This window comes from Dipodomys merriami, unplaced genomic scaffold (assembly GCF_024711535.1).
Source record: "Dipodomys merriami isolate MVZ:Mamm:240054 unplaced genomic scaffold, mDipMer1.0.p SCAF_292, whole genome shotgun sequence".
NCBI classification, from domain to species: domain Eukaryota; kingdom Metazoa; phylum Chordata; class Mammalia; order Rodentia; family Heteromyidae; genus Dipodomys; species Dipodomys merriami.
In genome coordinates this window covers 498,694-507,187 of record NW_027204404.1, presented here as the reverse complement: position 1 = coordinate 507,187, position 8,494 = coordinate 498,694, and the positions used below count along the sequence as shown (strand labels likewise).

The 8,494-nt window shown below is 36.0% G+C and overlaps 1 long non-coding RNA gene across 1 annotated transcript; it reads right to left on the bottom strand.

Moving 5' to 3' along the window:
* Positions 1-3,835: 3,835 nt before the first annotated feature.
* Positions 3,836-8,246, bottom strand: LOC138839088 (uncharacterized). The gene is made up of 4 exons (XR_011375837.1): positions 8,156-8,246; positions 5,514-5,564; positions 4,375-4,452; positions 3,836-3,884 (listed from the first exon to the last, which is right to left on the bottom strand). It is a non-coding gene; the product is annotated as an uncharacterized lncRNA (long non-coding RNA).
* Positions 8,247-8,494: the final 248 nt, after the last annotated feature.

Sequence of the window (8,494 nt, the reverse complement as noted above, 5' to 3'; positions counted from 1 at the left end):
CGAATTCTTTGAGAAACAGGAATTTTCAGTAAGCAATTGTGAAATGCAATGCAACTTAAAATAAAAGATGATATCACAAAATCTGAGAGAATGTACTGTAGTTCAAACTTTCAATTTACAGATGACCAGTCCATATGATTGAATGAGATAAAACATGTCACAAGATTATTTTTATACCACTCTCCTAATGATTACTGAACGATTTCAGTCCAGCATAAGTAGGCCAAAAAAGTAGATCCTGGAAGGATAGATCCACAATTGGTCTACCAAAACCAGGAAAACTTGACTTAGAGGTCAAATATAATTCAGAAAAACATTAATTGAGAAGATCCTTAGTACTTCAAAACAGGGGTACTTCAGTAAAACTTGGTTCGGTAGTATAAAAATGTCGTCATTCTCAAAACAATAATAACCTACATTTAATCTTCTGAAAGTATATTCTTTTTCAAATATACTTTTAAAAATCACAATCACCTAAATAATATTTGACAAGTAGATTATACTTAGTGGCATTACAAGTTTTTCAAGTGTAGTGAGCAAGTTACAATAGAGTTGATTTATTTACCCAGCACCAATGCCAAACAGGTTCAACTATTCATTAAAGTATAGAAATTGTTCCGCCCACCATTTGTGTGTTAGTAGGTGCCTTCCAGAAATGTGTTAAATAGATCAGCCTCCTATATTTCAAACCCAAATGTTAGTTAATAAAGTAAATTTCATCACTTAAATAAAGTACATTTCAAAAAGTCACAAAAAGTTGCCTCATCATATGTTGTTTTATTTTTTTCCCTATCTGTTTACCTTAGTGAGAAATATGACTGTAAGTCTTGAATATGGGTATTCATCAGAGATGTGACAAACATAAAATCTGTCTTCTATTTCTATCATATTCCTTGATAGTAGTAAATCTTAGTTTTCTTCATTTTCCAAAACTTATATGTAGTAGATAATATTATCCCATGTAAAACAAAATAATCACAAACCATTGTACAAAGACATTTATAAAAATTGGTAATTAGGAATACATTCTAAGCCATTTTAAAACTTTTTTTGATTAAAGATTAATCTTCCAAATGGATGAGAATAAAACCATATCTAGGTCCTTCACGTCTACAGTTTGCAAATTATTATTGCAGATGAATGAATTATGGAAATATAAGCTGACATCAGTTCAAACATATGCAGGATTGAAACTCCATGGAATGTGTATAAAACTTTCAAAGTATTAACGGTTTAACAGAATGACTACCAGGAAATTGAAACCAAAGTAGAATAATAGTAAAGATGTAGAATGAATGAAAAATGGAACAAGTGGCAAGTACAGTTAGAATACTTAATGTACACATGTGATAAAGGAAGTGGTAAATCTGAAATAAATCTTGAAGAAGGGGTTGGTTGAGAATGATAGAAAAAGTGACTCTGATCCAGGAGCATTGGACAATTAGATGAACATATTTAATTGTAACACACTTGCACAACCTTTTGAAATTCAGTTAAAAAACACAACAAAAAACAAAAACACACAAAAATCACAACCAAAGAGAAATCTCTAGAGAGTATGAATATGAACTCTCAAAATTTTAAGGAGTTAATGAAGGACAGTCTTGGGGAAAGCAAACAATGCTTTTCAAAGAGGGCAGTTCGGGGTAGGGGGGAATTTTGAATAGATTTAAATAGATTGTCTAAGGTTAGAAATCACCTACATCTGCTGCAAATATTATCTTTCTTCTGTCAGTTCTCTTTGTCTGAAATGGGTACTGCAGTCCTGACCCACACTTGATAGCTTCTGAAGATAGAATGGAAGAAACAAGATCAAGAACCTAATAGGTTCTGTCCACTGGAGAGAAAACAATCCTCTATGTTTTCTCTCATCTCTCTTCACTACTCTTTTTTCATACTTTTAAGTCAACTGATTTTGAATTTTATTTTTCCTTCTCTGTTCTGGCAAAGTAATTGGTCAAATTAGTTCACTAAATATTATTTGCCTTTTTTTTTCTATCATGCTGTTTACTTGTCAGAGTCCATTAAACTTCACCCTAGCATTTGGTTGCCATGACAACCCTACATCTATGTTAATGAGGACAAATTCTAATGTAAAACTTTGTCTCCAAAAAATAAGTCCCAGAAGCTGTGATCACAAATATTTGGCTATACTTTTTTTTTTTTTTACGTTGAAAGTCTTCTTGTGTCTAAAGTGCCCACAAAAATAAGTACTCCACCACTTTTTGGTTCAATCACTTCTAACCTCAAAGATATATTTTGATAACAAGATGCTTAGAGGAAATCAAAGAATACTCCACTTTTATCTTCTCTCTTAAGACTCTCCTTAGATACCTTATCAATTTCAGTGAAGTTATTCTTTGAAAAATTATTTCAATAGATTATTCTTCTCTTGGTCTTGCATTTGTTCAGCAAGATGTATGGGAAAGAAGAGTTAAATCATCCATTCCTTGGATGACAGTGTCTGTTACAAAGGACAATGCTTCTATGTCTAATTCTATGTCCTCCTCTTATCTCTTGCCTGATTTCCAATTAATCACAGCTTCTTGGCTTCAAGTCCAGTGAAGCTGAAGGACTATAAGGTCTCCCCCCCACCCCACCCCACTATATCTTCATGGTTTCTCTTTTAAAACTCTTTTAAGTTGCCTCATTTGGACGCAGAATTTATTTTCATGTCTTCATTCAATCTGTTCTGCATTATAGTCAGCCAAATAGGCTCTATAAAATCACTTTACATATCAAAAATTTTAAGACAACATATATAAATGTTTAGGCCTCCCTCCACTGCTGAAGCCAATATGCTTAGCTAGGGCTTCTAAGAACACTGTCTTTTTACCCTTTCAATTTTCTCAATTCTTTTCTAATCCCAAACCTTTTTGGCTTATATAATAAGAGAAATCTTTACTATCTCATGTTAATAAGGATATTATTTTTTGTGAGCTACTTAGAAATGTGTAATCATTGGAGTATCCAATCAGATTTTTTTTCTGTGTTTCAGTGCTTCACGTACAAAGACATTGTAGAAAGTGTTACAAACAGAAAAGTGTGAACCCAATACCTTTTTCAATTGTGGAGGGCACTTTCGCCCTAAATATTTTGACCAAAATTATCTTTTTCAAATAATTATTTTGGTAGTTAAAGGTCAATTCACAAATGTAGATATCTTAATTTTTTAAGAACTTTGAATTTCACACAATGAGAGTATATTTCCTGGGTAAGTTCAATTCTCAAAGGAACCTACAGGATTTACAGCAAGGTTTCTTAAGTTTGTTTCTTTAGTGTGAAAATGAACTATCTTCACCCACATTGCTCCCTCTTAACTAAGTCTCCATAGATTTCTTTGCATGAAAGCCTATTTACCCAGGCAATTTTCTTAATAAGCTAAGTTGTTAAAAAGTTTGAACAATCAAAATATAGCTGTCATAATTTTCAAACTCTTTTGAAATTCCTTTAACAGAATCATTTATTCACTAATCCTAGTTAAACCTTTACCCTCAAAAACAGTTGACATGTTGTTTTCATGATATAGTGTCCCTACAACTATTTTTTTCCAGTGGGTTTATGTGTATATATGACCATAAAAGCTGGTGCTGAGCAAAATGAACTTCAAGATATGGAACAGAGATTTTTTTGTAGTTATTGTTTGTAATATACTATGTGATTTCTATTTTCTTTGTGTTTTTTCCCTTATGGTTTTCCCCTGCTGTATTCAATTTTGGTGCCCTGTGTATTGTGTATACATTTACCTTAATTAGGGAAGGGAAGATGAACAACAAAATGGTGAGACAAAGGACAAAAGGAAAACCAATGCAATAGAAATACTCACATGCAATATGTTGGAAATGTACATTACAACTTGTGAGGAGTACTGAGGTGAAGGAAAACTGTGAGAAAAATGAAGGAGGCGCTAAAAAGTTTGAAAAGTTATGTATTCACTACCTTACAATTACTGTAACCCCATTGTACATCAATTTGATAATAAATTTTAAAATAAGCTGCATAAAATATAATTTCACTCTATTTTTACAGTAAATATTATCCTTTATTTTATGTTGTAATTTATTAAAAATCAATACTATTTGGCATCTAATTTGAAACAATTACTCCTTTTTCATCAGAGGATCATCATCTTGAATGTTATCCAACTAGACAATATTTTCACAATAAACTTGCCAATATTTTGAAAAAAGAATAAATTTAGTACTTTCTCACACTAAAACCAAAAACAGTTTAACTCTATGGAAACCAATAACTTTTAAAAGTAAATAAGTTGTTAAGAGCACAGAATATATGTGTTCTTCAAAATTCCTATGACTAATAACTACTCATTTTCAATTTCTGAACATTCCATACCTGAGAGATTCAAAACAGTACCTGTTTGCAATTCTGCAATAGATGCAATTTCCAATGGAGTGTTACAGATTGAGAAGTCAACAGAAAAATAGGCACATTCTGGTAGATGATAAAATTATGAAACATCTGTAATTAATTCTTCAACAGTAAGCAAATATTTATCAAAGTAAGCTATTATTTCTATGACCATCAATCCCAAGATTTATGCCATAAAATCATCCTAGTCCAATACTTTCCAACTCGTAAAGAGCACCTTAAAATTCCCTTAATTTACATAATGAATAGTTTATATCTATTGTGAAAAAAATACTCCACCTCTGCTAATGTGATGCCCTCCTTGTTCTGGAAAGAACACCACAATAAAATGGGTTGCATAAATTTCCCCCAGTGAAATTCTTGAGATCAGAACACTTGCAAATGTTATTTATATTTATACTTTTTGTAAACTATCACAGATATTCAGAATGCTAAGTTTGGAAGATTATGGTTCAAATCTCCAATAAACTTCTCAGAAAAAGCCAGACACAAGTAGCACTGAGATTGGAGTGTTAGCACACGAGCCTTGAGCATAAAGAGGCTCAGAGACAGCTTCCAGACCCAGAATGCAAACCCTAGGACAAACCAATAAAACAAAAACAAAACCCAATATAACATTTTTCTCATTGTATACAGAGGCACGTAATTTAGGAAATGGCTTCCTGTGTAACATATAGGTAGAAGAAAGAAGATGTCACACAATTATTTTTTTCATACAATGTTATACAATACAATCAAAAATTGCCCTTTTGCTAAATTTATAAATTAATATCCATTTGTTGGCAACTCTGTCTAGATTATTCACATTATCATTTTATCCATGAACTATTGGAATTATCTATCAACTAAGACCTAATTATAATTCTCTTGAAAGAATATTCTAGGAAAATGGAATGCCAGAATCATTTGTGAATTTTTCAATTAAACCCTCTACTTAAAAAGAATTTTGTATTATCCTATAAAATATGAAATTACAAACAAAACCAAAATATTTATGTTAACTCTAAATTCTAATTTAGCAAAATCTACAAATTCCTGCATTAGGTAAACTTTGTTATTTCTCTAGGCTTAAGCTTTTTTAATCCATCATTTCTTTCGAAACCTACAGAATGATGCTCACTTACTTTTTCAAATTTTGGATGGGAATCATGAGCCATTTTGCATTTAGGAATGATCTGTAATGAAGAGAGCATTTAAAACACAACTGAAGATTATATAGGAGTTGCATTTCAATAGGAAACTTGACTTCTCATAACATAATGACAAAATTAGCCCAGACTTGCAATTGTGTATTCCTTTCTTGTTTGATTTTTTTTATTAAACAAAATTATACTACCTGGTCCAGGGAAGGTATCACTATGTATTTCCACTCTCTAATCTCCTGTCTTAGTCTGCATGCTAGAATTCCAGGCTTGTATCACATTGCCCTGCCATGGTTTCTTGGTTTATGTAATCTAGATACAGACTGGCAATTTTGAACTTCTCCAATGATATTATCCACTAGACTGACTGCTCAGAGTGTTTATGTACTATTTTCGAAGATCTTCTATCATTTGACACAGGATATGAACATTTTCAGATGCACATGCTGGGATCTCTTATTCATTTCTCCATGGATCTGATCCTTTAATAATAATTACTTGACTTTCTTACTATCTCTGGTCCCTACCTATGTAATAGTCTCAAACTTTTTTGAAGAAAGTTCACTTGAGGATTTTCTAATATTAAAATTTATCACTTGATTCTTACTCAGGACATATTTTCTATTGTTTTTTTAACTTTTCTACATATTCTAAGTTGTTTTATTTGTGTAATTGTGTGTGCACATATAAGTGCTTCTGTGTGTATGTGTATGTTTGTATGTATGTATGCATGCAAAAGCCTCAAGCTCTTATTCATCAATTTTGCTCATGACTGGTATTCCATCACCTGAGCCATTCTTCCAATCTAGCTTTTGGCTGTTAGTGTGGCAAAGACTGTTCTGCTCAGGCTGCATGCCAACTAAACTTCCCAGACTCATTTACATTCTTAGGTTTTATTTCTCCAGAAGTATCAACTTTTAAATTACAAATATTTTTGTGAGTGTAAAGTCAAACTCTAGCCCAGATTTTTAACTCAAGAATTCATATAAAGATAGATGAACATACACATTGCATATGCTGAGTATACACTATTAGAAATGTGATCTTAAGCCAGGTGGTGGAGAGATTTCAGGACTGGGGTTCAAAGTCAGCCCAGGTAGGCAAGTCCCAGAGACCCTTTTCTCCAATTAACTACCAGAAAACTGAAAGTGGTACTATGACTCAAGTGTTAGAGCCGTAACCTTGAGCTGAATAACGGAGGGATAGCGCCCAGGCCTTGAGTTCAAGTGCCAAGACCAATAACAACAAAAAAATATATAAGAAAAGTAAAGAAAAATAAATGTGATCTTAGCCACTAGTTCACTGCTAGTATAATCCCTGCTCTCTCAAGACTCACTTTTTTTCCAGTTAAGTCCATGCTCTTATATCTAACTTGCATTGGAACGACAATTATTGTTCCACTCTACTTTTTACAAATTTGTGTGATTAGCAAGTGTGATTTAGAAAGGGAGTGGCCTCATACTTCATGTTCCACTTAGGAGTAATGGTTTCTCTATATCACTCCCATAAATCTTCATATTGGAATTGGCTTTTTGTTTCAATGTTGTCTTATTTGTAGTCTTCTATACTGTACAAGCTGGAGCTTGGGGGTGCCCTTGAGAGAACTAGAGAACAAGAGGCTCCCACCCAAGGGGAGCACCACTCAAATGACACAGCACCACGTAACCTCTCCCTTTCTCCAAGCCAGATCCTTCCTCTTGGGAACAAACAGCCTTGACTCCACATTCACCAAAACCCTAGGCCAGGATGCTGGATGAAGGAGTCCTGAGACAGGTGGCTTCTCAGAGCCTGGGAGGGGAAACTAGCAGAAGGTCATGGTGCCCCCAGAGGGGTGTCTTACCAGGGTTGGGGCAATGTTGAGGAAATGGATGGGGTCCTAAATGCTACATACATGGATATACTCTTTACTTCTAGCCTACATGTTTCTGGGCTAATTGGCGGATTCTTGGGGAGGAAAAGAAGACCAAATGGACCAAAAGCACCAGCAGATGCTGGCAGAGCTGGGAAAGGTGATGACCCTGTGAAAACTTTTGACAGCTGAGGGGTGTGGGAACAGGCCGGGTGTATGTGTGTGTGTGTGTGTGTGTGTGTGTGTGTGTGTGTGTGTGTGTGTGTGTGTGTGTGTGTGTGTTCCTCCCAGATATTCACCTTCTGCTCTGACCCCCAGCGCCCTTCACCTCCCTCCAGGGCTTTTCTGGGACCCTCTTCAGGTGAAAGGGTGACCAAGCATAAAAGACAAGGGCTTACACAGCAAGGGGGGGTGGTCTATCTTCTGTATCCAACAACCCCCATGCCCAGAAAAAGTAAAGATGCAACAACGCAAGTGTGGAGGTGCTGCTCCCCACCTCTGACTAACACCACCAAGCTCCCACCAGGGAGAGAAAGGGTGCAGATGCATGGCTCTCTGGCTCCCACCAGGGGCTCTGTGGTGTCCCCTCTTCACCTATCCCTGCATCTGCACTTTTCCTGGGACATTGGACACTAGGGATGTGCCCACTCCTGGGGCACATTAGTGGCAGAGTCCCCGGACTGTGGGGTGTGAAAGAGGTGCAGGTCCGGGACCTGGTTGGGTTGTTGTGGGATGCAGGTGTCACAAGGTGCAAGCCCTCTGGGCAGCCACTCACTTGTGATGCTGGGAGAAGTTGTTGGTGGCTGCTCCAGTTAGGGTGAGCAGTAATGGAGGAGGCATTGCAGACACTCAGGTCCAGGACAGAGGACCAGTGGCCAGGACCAGGTTGAGGCTGCAACCTGCCAGTAGCTTGATACCGCCTGAGGTTTGAAATGCAGTGCCTTGGAGGAAGCAGGGTAGGAGGTGGGAGGCAGGCAGGCACATCAATTTCCTACTCCAAAGTAGCTTCAAGTCTCTTGCTCACCACTCAGCCACCTCTACCTTATTCAACTGCTGGTAGTTGTGTCAACCAGCCTAGGGAATCCTGGTGGTACAAGGCAGCATGGAATGTGGG